This window comes from Crocodylus porosus, unplaced genomic scaffold, assembly GCF_001723895.1.
Source record: "Crocodylus porosus isolate Cpor-Errol unplaced genomic scaffold, CroPor_comp1, whole genome shotgun sequence".
NCBI classification, from domain to species: domain Eukaryota; kingdom Metazoa; phylum Chordata; order Crocodylia; family Crocodylidae; genus Crocodylus; species Crocodylus porosus.
Genome location: NW_017728929.1, coordinates 5,861,464 through 5,875,640, shown reverse-complemented (window position 1 = coordinate 5,875,640; position 14,177 = coordinate 5,861,464). Strand labels below are relative to the sequence as shown.

The 14,177-nt window shown below is 45.0% G+C and overlaps 1 protein-coding gene across 1 annotated transcript in view; it reads right to left on the bottom strand.

The window, feature by feature from the left end:
• Positions 1-14,177, bottom strand: part of MAP3K13 (mitogen-activated protein kinase kinase kinase 13) — a 116,315-nt gene that overhangs the window by 89,832 nt on the left and 12,306 nt on the right. The window contains exon 2 of the mRNA XM_019542954.1: positions 7,872-8,002. The gene's annotated coding sequence lies outside the window, so the exon portion shown is untranslated. The remainder of the gene's footprint in view (positions 1-7,871; positions 8,003-14,177) is intronic.

Genomic DNA, 14,177 nt, shown 5'->3' with positions numbered 1-14,177 from the left:
TTCACAAGAGAAGGCTGAGGGGGGACCTGGTGACCATCTATAAACTCACTAGGGGGGACCAGAAGGGTTTGGGAGAGACCTTGTTTCCCCTAGCGCCCCCTGGCATAATAAGGAATAACGGCCACAAATTGTTGGAGAGTAAGTTTAGATTAGACATCCATAAGAACTACTTCACAGTCAGGGTGGCTAGGATCTGGAACCAACTTCCAAGGAAAGTGGTGCTGGCTTCTACCCTGGGGGCCTTTAAGAGGAGGCTTGATGCCTACCTAGCTGGGATCATTTGAGCCCAGTTTTTCTCCTGCCCAGGCAGGGGGTCAGACTTGAAGATCTACAAGGTCCCTTCTGACCCTACTTCTATGATTCTGAACTATTTATAATAGTTTAGAACAGGATGGGTAAAATACAGGGTAAGATGATCATAATATGGGATCCTAAATCCAAGTTTAGGCAACTATACAAGTGATCTGACTCTCAAGAGTGCTGAGTACCCTGCAGCTACTATTTAAAGATTTTTTTGTTTTGAAATCTTGTCTGGCATGTCCAACAGAAAGCAAAAGGAGTTTCGGTAGGCAGAGTACAGTTACCGAAGTGGAATTTGACCGAGACGCTGCTGATAAGCCTTGCTACACTTTACAAAAGAACCATGAAAAAAGTACTTGTGATCTTCATTTTGTGTGATCCAACACATGGCATCTCTCTGTACCCAAGAGCACTATGGCTGTGCCTATATATGGATTTTTTAAAACTTCTGCATTACTATTGTGCAGGCTACTTGGAGGCCAAAAGCTAGGTATGATTCATTTACAGAGTTAACAAGCATGCTCAGTTACATTAGAAAGGGAATAAAAAGATAGAGGGGTTATAACCCTTCCTGTCACCAGGTATAGGCCAATTAGTGACTGACTGGGGTTTAGAAGAAACTTCCTTAGTGGCTAGATGTTGAGCCCTGGTTGGATGGACACATGCCAAGCTGCTGGACTGGGCATAACCATTGGATCCCAGGCCTTTCCATGCCGGCTGGGCCTAAACAAAATCTCTGAGTTTAGCTTCTTAGGGCACAGGTGTCAAATGCATCCAGCCCCATGGGCCAGGTGAGGGTTGCAGGGCCAGTGTGCAGGACCGACCCCCTGTGCAGCAGCCTGCACACCACACATAGCACGTGCTGGTCCTGGGGGCTGCTGTACAATGTGGCACAGGGGGCCAGCACAAGACATGCACTGCTCATGGCATGTGGACTGGACCATGTAGAGTCCAGCAACCCACAGGCCAACTCATACGGTTCCATGAGCTGGATCCAGCCCACAGGCCATATGTTTAACATCCATCTTAACGTTGCCAAGGAAAGCAGAGCAGTTCTGCCAGGATGTGTCTTGATATAGGAAGTGGCCTGTGGGATAATAAGCAACATGTTCCCCCTTGCAGAGATGTACCCCAGGGAATCTCTAGGGCACATCCCCATAAGAGGAGAAAGTCAGGCAGACACTTCCTGGGCTTAAGAAAATTCCTACCTGAGACTTCATCAGACACACAGGATTGGGCCCCTAAAGCCCTGGCAGCACCTCTCTGGGGGTGGCTGAAGAACGTGTGTGGCTTTAAGCTGTCCACACTCTCATGCTGCAAGGCAAACATATGTCCACCATAGTGAAGCAACAGAAACTACTACCACCTTTACTACAGCCATATTTGGGCACTTGTGACACAAAAAATGCTACAGAGCTGTTTGCTTAGACTTTAGCTTACACACACACACACAACAAGTTACTGACCTATGGAAAAAGAAAAGCAAACAAATTTAACAAGAAAAAACCTGCACACATATAAACACAGGTCCATCCCTCCCATGTCCTCAGGGCTCCCAAAAACTTTCTAGGTTTTGGTCAGTACTATTCTGTGGGTTCCCTCGTTGCCCCATTTCTGCTGCTTGGAGGTTTTGTGCAAGTAGTGGTGGGCTCTTTGGTAGAGAATCTCTCTTTTTAAAACCAGTGTCAGATCCTGCACTCCTCCTGGTAGGATCTTCTTGTTCTTCCACTCTCTTGAGAGCTTACTGCCAGAGGGTAATTAACAGTTAATCCTGTGGCATTGGCAACATATGACCCATAGGCCACACCCAGCCTGCAGAGCCACTGAATCTAGCCCACAGAGCTGGAGGGCTTTGCTTGCACCCCTGCTGCCAGTGCTTCTCCCACCTCCAGCCTCATCCCCTGACAGCAAGTAGGCAGCGCTTCCAGCTGGTAGGGGCAGCATCAGGGCTGGGAAAGTGCAAACTGTGTCTATGTTACTGCTGCTTCTCTGCTCCCCTTTTTGCTCACCACCTCCCATCTGCAGTGCAGGCACAGCTAGCAGCTGCCCAGCCCTGATGCAGGTCCTGATGGGTGGGAAAGTGCATCTACCCTGCAGCCAAAGGGGGTGGGGAGAAGTGGCAGCAACACAGGCACAGCTGGAAGCTGCACGGCCCCAAAACAACTGCTCTGCTTGTGCCCATGCTGCAACCAGGCAATGAAATGTCCAAGCCATACAGCTTCCAGCTGTGCCCATGCTGCAACTTGGACGTGGATGGGATGGGGGAAGTGGAAAGAAGCAACAGTAGCATAGATGCAGTTTGCAGCTCCCCAGGCCTGGTGCAGCTCCCACTGGCTGGCAGAGCTGGGGTGGTTTGGGAGGAATAGGCACAACCACCTGGCCTTGGCACTAGTGTAGGGAAAGCCTTTCCCCCTCTCCCCCAAAATGCTGGTATACCACCAAAGCCAGCCAGCCCACCTCTGACCAGAGCCAGATTGTTACCATCTGTGGCTTCTTAAAGGTTTTGGACCATAGCCTTAGTCAGTAGTTTCTGTTCTGCCAAGAGAACGCTATCCAAATGTTGATGACCTACACAGACCATTACAATCAGAAAGAATTCACTAATCAATAAAGAGAGTCCTGGGACCGTTATAGTAGGTTATTCCCAAGCCATCTACTGCAGAGTGTCTTCTACACTCTTCTGAAACATCAGGATTAGATGGACCTCTAATGTGCTGCTCTACGGTAATTCCAAATGGTCCAATATCTTGCTGAGGCACTCAGTCACAACTGGCACAGACACCAACCACAGTGCCACCTACAAAAACCCTCACTGCAAAACCAATGGTGAATTCCTATCTCCTGGGTAAGTCAGGATAAGTTTTGTCTTTGACTTCAAAGGAATCAAAATCATGCTCTCATGTTCCCACTGAGGTCTCCCAGTCAAATACCAGCCAGGTTTTCAAGTATGCTTTCATGTAAGGAAGAGAACTGTTTCAACTCCTCTACCAGCAGGAGGTAGGTGGCAAGTTCTGGCAACTTCTTGACTACACTTATGTTCATTCTTCTTTACTCTCTAAGACTTAAGTACACCATTCCTCTAGAACTCTCAAAACTCAAGAAAAGCATAGGTGGCAAATAAAAATGTAAACGAAAATGCAGAAGCAGCCAAGACAATTCAAGAGCTGTACTGTCATTGTTGGGAGCAAAGAAAGTCCAAGGCACCCATCCCAAGGAGTGAGTATAAGGAAATTCTAATAAGTTAACAAATACAGTACAAGTAATGCATAACAGGTAGGCAGATAGATATCTGTGCATACCAAACCACTCATTAACATAACAGAACTAAAGGACTCCTAAACTCCAAAAAGTAAAAAATCCTAAAATCTGAAGAATCACTAACAGGCAGCTATCCTGTGAGAGACAACCTCACCCAAGTATCAAACTGTTGGACACAAAGTTCCCAAGCTTCTTTAGAACTTACTAAGCTCTGAAGAAGCAAAGTTATCGTCCTACCACAGAGGGGAACCTCAGCGATAACACCAATCCAGTGCCAGAGGAACTATCTTAAGGCAGAGCTCTTCTTTTATCACCTCATCGCCAAAGATCCTAGTTTTCCCTCAATTAAAAAAATCCCCAGTTTGGGGGTTAAAAAAGTAACCCAAAATCCACATTTTTACATGTTCAAAATTAAACACCACTAATACATAGGGATATATATTAGTGGTGTTTAATTTTGATCATGAATAAATGTGGATTTGGGGTTACTTTTTTAAACCCCAAAATTGGGGATTTTTTTTTTAAATCAGAAAAAAAACAGGATCCCTGCTTATCACCAATATAGAGCTGCATTCATATGGCAAGTGAACATCCCAAATTTTCTCATCCTGTGGTCAAAATAGATCTAATTAGCTTGGAGGTGAAAAGTTTATCACCTTGCGGTACAGAAGTGAAAATTCTCCTACTTCTAACATTTCCTTGCCTATGATGATTTTCCTCTTATTACTCCTATAAAGTGTCTGAAGGCCTATTAAAGGTCTACACCATCCACAAGCCAAAGAACTGTTGCTAAAAGGGAGCAAATACATAAGAACAGGCTTATTCCAGAGGAAACTGAGCATTTAACTTCCAGTATGCAAGGAAGAGTTTCATGGCCATCGAGATTCACGGCAGAAAGTCTACATGTTTCAGACACATATCCCAACTTCTGAAGGCTTATTCTAACTCAACCTACTGAGGTTACTCCATTAGTCAAGTCATACATCATTCAACTCATACTGCAAAGACATCTTAAAAACTGAACACCTTCAGAATACAAGTTAAGTGTCCACATCCAGCAAGCTACAGTGGCATTCAATACCAACTTCAATTTTGCATGTCTTTCATACCTAGTACCTCAAAACTTGTTACAGACCACCATGTTCTAGGCAATATCATAACAAGTATAGTTCTAACAACATCACATCAGTTGATGTTCTTCCACTTGCAGGAGCCACTTGGTCAAGATAGGGGATTTTTTAAAATTGTAACTCATGTTTTCTGCAAAACGCTGTAGATTTACAAAGAAATACAGTTTAAGGAAGCAAAATGTATTTTCCATTAGAAAGTATATATATTTTTTGCTCAAGAAGAAACAGGAGGTGGGTACTGAGAGCCCATCAAAATAAGGAATGTAAAACAACTCTACCGAAGTTTAGGTCAGATCTGGATGCCCCAGCAATAGAAGTGTTGCATAAATGAACAGACTGAAGTCTATGCAGCGGCATACAAATGTTTTGTATTGAACACTTCTCTTAGAAGCAACAGGGGTTACTTTTACATTTGTTAAGGGAGTCATGATCTTTAATAGGAGTGCTCATAGCAACCCACTGACAGCAAAGTTTGAAGCACGCTGATATCTAATTTGACTGTGTTGATACACCTTGTCTTTTACCTGTCTACAAAGGTAGTGACTAGTCTGAGAATGAACAGACTATAAGAAGGACTTATCATACACCAGTTGCTCTGTTGTAACTCCTGTTCAACAGCCCAAATTTTATTAATCTCCCAAGCTTTTCTTTAGGATCCTGGCACTAAAGCCAAATGCATCAAATCAAAATGCAGGTACGTAATATTATAATGGTATAGCCCTTTTCACTGTCCTTCACAGGTTTCTTTTCTTCTGGACAAGGGAGCAGGGAACATATGGCTGTATTGTGCTCACATAATGAAGACCTAATCCTGACTGGAACTTGTGAACACTACAACAATATATCATATTTACTTGATTCTAAGACGACTTTGAATTTAAAACAATGCCTGAATAATTAGATTCTAGACATTGAAAAACAATCAATTTAATAAATGATAAATGTGTTATAAATTCCTGTGTCTAGAATCTAATTACTGGGGGAGCATCTTAAATGCGTCTCCCAAATGGTGCAACAGGAAAACAGCCACAGGGGGGAGGTGGGGAGGGCAGGCAAGGGGAAAAGCAGAAGCGAGGGGACAGGTGGAAGGGGAGCAGAGGAAAAGCAGGGGGAAGGAGTAGAAGGCAAAGAAAGCAGGGGCAGGGGAGCAGGTATCCCGCCCTTCATCCCTTGCCCCCTTAGTGAATACCAACCCACCGTTTACCTCCTCCTGCTGCTGCTCTCCCCTCTGATCCAGACACAGGTAGAGCCTCAGAGCTGCTCCTGCCCCACACTGCAGGAAGCAGCTGTGCTGGGAGTATGGCTGGGCACCCAGCAGATTTCTCCTTCCCTGCCCTACTCCCTTCGCCCCTCCTCCTTCCATGCGAAGACAGGAGAAGGGGGGTGGAGAAAGGGAGCAGGGCAGGGAAGGATAAATCTGCAGGGTGCCAAGCCAGGCTCTCAGCACAGATGCTTCCTGTAGCATGGGGCAGAGTGGAGACCAAAGCAGCAGCAGGCAGACTCCTCCTTCCCGACCTGGCTCCCTGACAGCACAGGAGGGGAAGGGAGGGGAGGGGAGGGGAGGGGAAGGGAAGGGAGGGAGGAGAGAATCTAAGCAGGGAACAGAGCTGCTGCTGCTGGCTATTGCTGTCCCTGCCCCAGCTGGGCTCCCTGCACCGCCATGTCTCACGGCTTCCAGCTGTGATAGAGGATTCTAAGACAAAGCTTTGTTTTCCCATAATGAATGGGGAGGGTGGGGGCACCCTCTTAGAATAAAGTAAATATGGTAAATTGATAAATGTCAACCCATGACTCTGTTTTGGGGGGTTTCATTCACTTCTGAAGCCCTAATCTAAGCTGTGGCTCAATTTCAGTTTTCATACCAGGTTCTCTTCACACATCAAAAAAAAAAAAACAAGAAAAGACCTACCTTAGGCACTATCAGCTCAAGAGAAGTCAGAGACCTAAACAGTAGAGGTTTGGAAAGGACTTCACACTAAGAGTAAATCTTGTAAAATAACTATTTTGTGCACTTCATACAAGTCCTACTAAGGCTCTGACTTTCATAAGTATTCATTTTTTTAAAAAGGTAATTGAAAATTACACTAAAATGTACAAATGTAACTGAAAAAAAATGTAATTATCGATTGAGTAATAGAATAGGAAGGCATTTAAGAGCCAGTGCTTTCTAGGAGCCTACAACAAGGGAGGAGTAAAGGTTACTAATTAAAATCAGGATTAACATTGAGAGGAAATTTTGGTTTACAGTCACATGCCTCTTCTTACAGATTACTTTTGAAAAAGTTAAGAAGGAAAATAAAAACCTTACTTTAGCTTTATCTGATTAACTTTTTCCTGAGTTGTACTGTTACAATAATCCTCCATTTTTATTTCATAGAGGTCTTGTTCTGGCATTTTGCATTTTAATTTCTGTTATTCCCCAAGTTAAAGGATTTAAAATGGGAGCTACATGGTTGCCTTTGTGACTGTCACCCACAGACCAAAAGTACACCCTAGAAGAAACCACAAACCCTACAAAACTGTTTTTACCTCATTATTTTAATTAAATTGCAATTACTCAAACATTACATTCTGTATTTGGGGAAAAAGGATTTAAAGCTTTTGACATGAACCTCTCTCCTTCATCTAGCATTACTAGCCATGTTACTGTTCTCAAAGATAATTACCACCCATACAGGGCTCGAGAAATGTCAATTATAATTAGAGACATTTTCAAATACATTTCACGATTATTGCTAGCTAAAAAGGGCTTCTCACCTTTTGAACTGCCAAGACAATGACTGCAGCTCTGTTGGAAAGATGTCAGCATTTCATGCTTGATAGCCAAACACACAAGTACACTGAAGGCCTTTTTAATGAATGCCAAACAAAGAAAAACTTTTTTGAATGTCACAAAATGAAAAAATAAAAATCTGTTTGTGCCATATCATTAAACAAGAGACATTTAATTAACCATGAAGGCAGCATTCATTAAAGAGGAAATTGTATGTCACTTACCAAATATTTTCTGTTTCCAAATGGTAAGACCTGCAGATCCATGGGTACATGCTATCAGGTTGTACTGTTTCAAGAGCATTTGGTATTGGAGCATGCCAGCACCTATCCTGATCGTTTTGTATAATCCAGGCTTTAATATACTGACTAGTTCACTTGCTCCTGAGAGCAACCAGAAGAATCACTTACCTTCCTTGCAATGCTGCAGATTCCAGTAGTAAGGTGTGAACTGCTTCATTTTTAGAAGATTTAATGGTCCATATGTTTCTACTGGCTAGATCCCTTTTGGTACTCCTCCCAGGAATCAGTATTGTGGACATCTAAAAAGAAAACAATTTAATGTACAGATCTCAAATAAAATATACGCTATTATATGTATGTCATACTTTTCCTTTCTGACGTGCTCTGTAACAGTTCATTTCAAATCAAATAGATGCATAGTTACCACTGCTTCACAGTTCTCTGAAGAAAAGCTTCCTTATTAACACCGCGATTGTCATAGCTGCATTTTCTATTATTGTTATTAGTTAAATTACAGTAGTATGTAGGCCTCATTTTGGTACAAGCGTAAGAGAATCCCTTCACTACCAAACTGGCAATCTAAACTGCCTTGCTACAAAAAGGCAAAGGCAGGGAGAAGAAGCATAGAAGCAAAGTGACTTGCCCAATGTCACCCAGCACTTTGCTTACAAAGCTAGGAGTATAACAACACTATACTCAGGACTCTCAATCCATGTTGCCTCGAACATTTTACATATTTATATTTGTGTGGCTTCAAGTTACTTTCGTTACTGAATATTGCAAATGAGCTAAAGTGGACTGTTGTATTTGGTTTTCCTAAAGGCTCCTAGATTTTGCCAGCATAAAAACCTGGATTTTTGCTAATTCCAGTCAGGCACCAGCATCATAGAATAGTTGGCATTTATTCACTGTGTTATTTGAGGCTTTTAGGAAGTGCTGGGGGCAGACAAGGAGAAGTGGTGTATGTTTAGGACACTGACAAAGCTAGAAAGAAGAAAGCAGCTTCCACACATACCACAGGTCCATCTGCACAGCACAATGTTATATCCATGCTAGTTCAGGTACCTGAAGCAGCACCCTTGCACAGTACCACACTCAGGCTAATAAGCCCTGCTGAGAGGCAGAGTACATGAGCCTGGGCAAAGCACTGTATTAACGTGCCTATATCTGGGGTGGGCAATTATTTTGGCTGAAAGGCCACTTCAGGAATTTTGGGGAGCTGTTGTGAGCTGGGAGGGGCACTGATCTAACCTGGTGCAGAGCAGGGGAGTGGATTGCAGTTCTGCCCTGAGATGCCAGCTTTGCCCTGCCCATGCCACAGTCCCATCCCATCTGCCCAGCTGAGTGCACCCTGGCCATGGGGGTCTTGGGCTGGTTTCCATAGAGACCCAACTCACTCACTCCATCCAGTGCCCTCAGTGGTGGGTGCAGGGTGGAGAGGCTGGGGTTCCTGGGCAGCAGGGTCAGGTCCAGTGGTGGCACTAGCAGTAGCAGCTGGAAGGTGTTGCTGCTGTAGGGGCTGCCAGGAAACGGAGCCCAGCTACTGTGCTGCCCCCACCCCACCATGCACCCAGGGGTGGTGGGACCAGCTGCTCCCCACACCTGGGCTGGGCAGCGCTGAGGGAACTGCCACAAGCCGGACAGAATCCCTTGATAGGCCAGATCCAGCCTGCAGGCCATATTTCACGCACCCCTGGGTTCAACCATTTCCAGTACTCATGCTGAAGCAGAAATGCATTATCATGGCTATTCTGCTTCTTGTGCCAAAGCTAACTCAAAGCAAGCTCCCAATGCATTGGCCTATGCAGATGCACCCTACAGGTGTGGACAGAAGTAACAACTGAAACATTTCAAATGCCTTTGAAATATTTCACAGGGTCATCTGCTGAAACATGGGGCATGAACAAACATAACACTTTGCCTGTGCTAAGTATGGCTTAAATCTGAAGCAGACAGACATTCCACGCTGTTAATTTGTGCCTGGCATGGTTCCAAACTCCACCTGAAAAACCAGGTACTCTGCTGACCTGGTTCACATTGCAACCAGTTTAATGTTACATGTGGCCACTGAGTGCCCTGTGACATGGGTCTGGTTACTCCTCCAAGCACACCATACGGCACAGCTTCTCTTCCCCCCACCCTGCATGGTCATAGCTGGCAGTACATGGCCTAAACTCTCCTGTCCCTCCCCCCCACAACCTTTTGTTAGAGTTTATTGATTTTAAAAAGTGCCATCAAGCTACTTGTACAATAAAACCAATCCTTCTAGTAACCAACCATGTTCTTACTCATCATTCAACTGTGACCCCTTAATCGCATTCTCCCAGGCCTTGGGAACCCAAACATATGGGTCCAAGCCCTCCCCCTGCATCTGTTACCCCTAGCTGGGGAAGCACATGGGGCTGGAGTGGCATGGGAGCTCAGGTGCACAGCTGACAGCCCAGAGCCATAGCTGAAGGCCATAGCAGAAGCGTTCACAGCCTGTCAGATCTCAATGAATCTCTGAATTCTATTCAATACCTTGTCAAAAGGACATGGAAAAAGAAACAGTAAGCACACGGCAGACTTGGGTCAAATGCAGGCAACTGAAGTTTACTGAACTCATGTTTAAGATAGCAGGGAAAGCAGAAAAAGTGAACACATCCCCAGCCATATGTCATCCACCCCTTGAGACCACAAGCACTCCCCTACACTCACCCACCAGGAGGCAGGCTATGGCAGTGTACATGTGGACACCTCTGACCCATGACAATGGTGAGCTCATTCCCAGTCAGTGACATTTGGGAACAGGTTTGACTTGTTACATGTGTCTGCAGCCACACTTGTCCTTTGAAGTATTCCAAACCAGAGATGTGGGTTTTCTGGAAAATTTGAATTGGAAAATTGTCTGGAAATTTTTCCAATGCCCTAAATAAAGCATGATTTGAGTAAACAAAACTAAAAAATACCCCCATGTTAATTTTATGTCCCAATAGCCACAAGTATTTGAACTGAAATATTTAAGTAGCAAAAAAAAATAAATACAGCACACTTATTGTGGTTTAACTATTATATTCAAAAAACTTCAAAGCTTTATGTGGAAAGGAAATATTTTTACTGGAATACTTGTAAAAATGTAAAGACGATACACAATCGCATGTACTTCCCTTACACTGTTTGTTTAAATTTAAGGGGAAAAAAAGTCACTGAAAACTGTTGACACACTAACTCTAGCACACCCAAAAAACTGCGCATGATATTCTGTGGTTGTCCACTTACCTCCTTCAACAGAGTTCAACTCTCTTCCACTGAGGTCATTGCAGCACCTCCAGTTTCACTGTCACTAGCTATAGACTCACTAGCACTATTGTTACTTCTATTTTAGAACCAGATTGAGGAAAATCTGATTCAAAACTACTTGAACCACATTCTCTTTCGCTAAAGGATGGTTTTACCAACGAGTCTGTGGGCAAGGGCAACTTATCATCACACTGCATCTTCTTCATTAATTGTGCTTCTGACTGATTCTCCAGAAGCAAGAGATTTTGAGAAATACAAACAAGCTTAGCAGTGCATTCATTTATTAGTCTAATCCTCCTTTTTGTCCTGATTGACCTGAAAACCTACCAGTTCCGTTCACAAGAAGCTGCTGTTGGTGGACTGCTTGGGATCCTCAGAGCAATCCTGGACAACAGTCGGGTGTTACAGTATTGCTTCCACCATGTGAGAGGAGACATATTCTCTGCTGCCCGGGAAATGATGTCTTTGCTCCAAAGTTTTTCTTTTGCATGGTACTTGGTAATGTCTGTTGTCACAGCTATTGGCATCCATTCATTGTTATTAATGAATTTTATGAAACAATGAATTTTTAGAAATGGAAAATTTTCCACAGAAAAAAAAAGCAATGGAAAATTTTCTGCCCCACATCTCTGTCCACAAGTGGCTGAAGAGCTGCAAGATCATCCCTCCTGAAATCAGGCCCTATTTTGAAGTGTTTCCCTTTAGTTACATGCACTCAGGGAAAGGGGATTCATGGGTCTGCCAGAATCCCACAGTGCTCTCTTCCCCCCTCATGGGGGTTGAAGCGAGAATGGGGTGGACAGCTTGACATGCACTGCTGGGTCCCAATGCCTCCGACTCCCAGGAAGCCCACCACTACCACAGCCAGTCCTGATACTTCTACCTCTCCCCTGTGCTGAACAGGGGAGAGAAGAGGTTTGGGGGACTTGGAGGCACAGTGTCAGAATCCCAACTATGGAGAGCACCTCTGCCAGCCCACTGCTTTCTTCTCCATCCAGTACAGGCTGTTCTCCCTTCCGCCTCCTCTCCCTGAAGCTAAAATGCTAGCCTTCTGACACGTTTCCAAGCCCATTACACTTGGAAAGGTTTTAAAAGTGACTTCTGTCCACACCCTGCAAATACTGAAAGTCCTGGCATAGAATCCAATTCACTGAACAGTCATGTTCTGCAGGGCAAATAATCTAACTTGATAGTCATTTAAAGGCACTGTGGTCAAACCAAGTTATAGTGAGGTTTGGCTTGTCACTGGTGTGCTTCTGGCCAACATGCCTTGCAATCTGTTCTTTTAAAAAGCTACACCATGCTTTGGCCTGGGGCCTCACCTGGGCTAACACAGGTTTCGATAACGCAACATCATGGTTTGTACCTGTTTGTAGCAGGCCACTGAGGTGTGCCAGCTCCTTTAAAGGAGCAAGCAGCAGAAGAGGCAGCTTGAGGTGGTAAAGGGTTACTTAGCAGCCCATCTGACGAGCAGCAGGCCAGCCTGGTAGCATATAAGCCCCCAGGCCTGAGCCCATCAGGCAGTCCAACCCTGAAAACCATGAAGAAAGGAACTCCTGGCAGGCAGCAGAGCTCCTGAATTGTCTAGAAGGAAGCCACTCTGCAAACCTGGAGACAAGGGCAGGTACCTGGGGCAGAGAGGAGCTCACTTGTATAGGCAGGTGGCCTTGGTTTTATGCTAGGCTCAGAAAAGTTTTGAGTTCCTGCCAGGGGGCACAGGTGCTTTTAGTTAAGTTGTGCTGGGGTTTAGCCATAAGGCCTGCTGAGGGCAACCTCCAGACCTACTTAGAGTACTGGTAACCCAAAAGCAGCTGAGAGTGGGGCTCCGTAGCCCAGAGCATAAGATAAGAAGATCCATCATCTGACCCTAGCAGTCTTTCCTGTAGGATCCGATGTCCCTTCCAAGCCCTAACATCTATGAATCTATGAGTCCAAGGGCCAGAGAGGGGCTGGAAGTGTGATCTGAGGATGCAGAAGCACAAAGAGAGAGTGTGAGACCAAAGGGGTCTGACTGCTGGCCTGAGAGCAGGGCCAGGGCCCAGTTGAAGCCTAAGGCCCAGGAGGCACCACAACTAGATCAGCTGGTCTGAAAGTGGGGCCAGGGCCCAGGAGATGCCAAAGGTCCAGGAAGGACCACAGTTAGATCAGTTGGCCTGAGAGCAGGGCCAGGATCTCAGAGGGAGCCAAAGGTACAGGAGGGACCACAGCTAGCTTGACTGCTCTGAGGCTGGGGCCAAGGTCCAGAAGGGGCCAAAGGTTCAAGAAGGACCACAGCTGGATCAATCAGCCTGAAGCACAGCCAGGACCCAAGAGGGGCCAAGAATCCAGGAAGGACAAGAGCCACAAATATCAATGAGAGAGAATACTTGCAAGGCATGTAGGGGTGGATGGAGCCACACAATGAGTCCTTAAGGCTACAGGTGCCCTTGCAGAGGCACATACAGGCCAGGAGTGCCCACTGAGCCTAAGGGCTGAACAGAGACTAAAGGGGTCCAGGAAGAACCTGGTATTGATTGGCACAGACATAGGCTCACTCTAAAACCTGTGGGCAACCTCCTTTATCTAATCCTCTATACAAACAAGGTGCAGCTGGGAAGGTCTGTTTTGCAGACTGAGCCAGGTCAGGGCCACATGGCCACCAAGGAGTACCACGACCGCCCCTGTGACTTGGACCTGCTACCCTGTTATACAAGCTAACAAACCTGTATTCCAGCCTAACCACCAAAACTGCTCAGGAGAAGGCCCCATGGCCTTCAAAACATGACAGATTGTATCCCTATGCTGGGAGACTGCTGCTGAGCACTGAGATAACTCCCAATTCATTAAAATCATCCATTAAGAAGTTGCTAAGCAGAAAAACAGTGAATGTAGTCCAATTGTTAGCCACTGTGTTACTTAGCTGTCTGTTAAACCTGTTTTATACTGAGACCCCAACTTCAGTTCTCAACATGCAGACTATCCTTTTTGTGGCTTCAGAGTTAACTTTCTGTAAAGATACCTAGGGAAGTTTTCACCTCTACTCTTTCAGGTTACATGAGCAGTCAGGAAGACTTTATGGTCACTCAGTCCACATTTTCAATGCACTCTTGAAACCAGAAAGACAAAAACATTTAAACAAATTAAAATAGATATCCTGAAGCACAATGCAGCAACTAGTTCTGTGACTGTAGAATCATAAATATAGAGGGTCTCCAT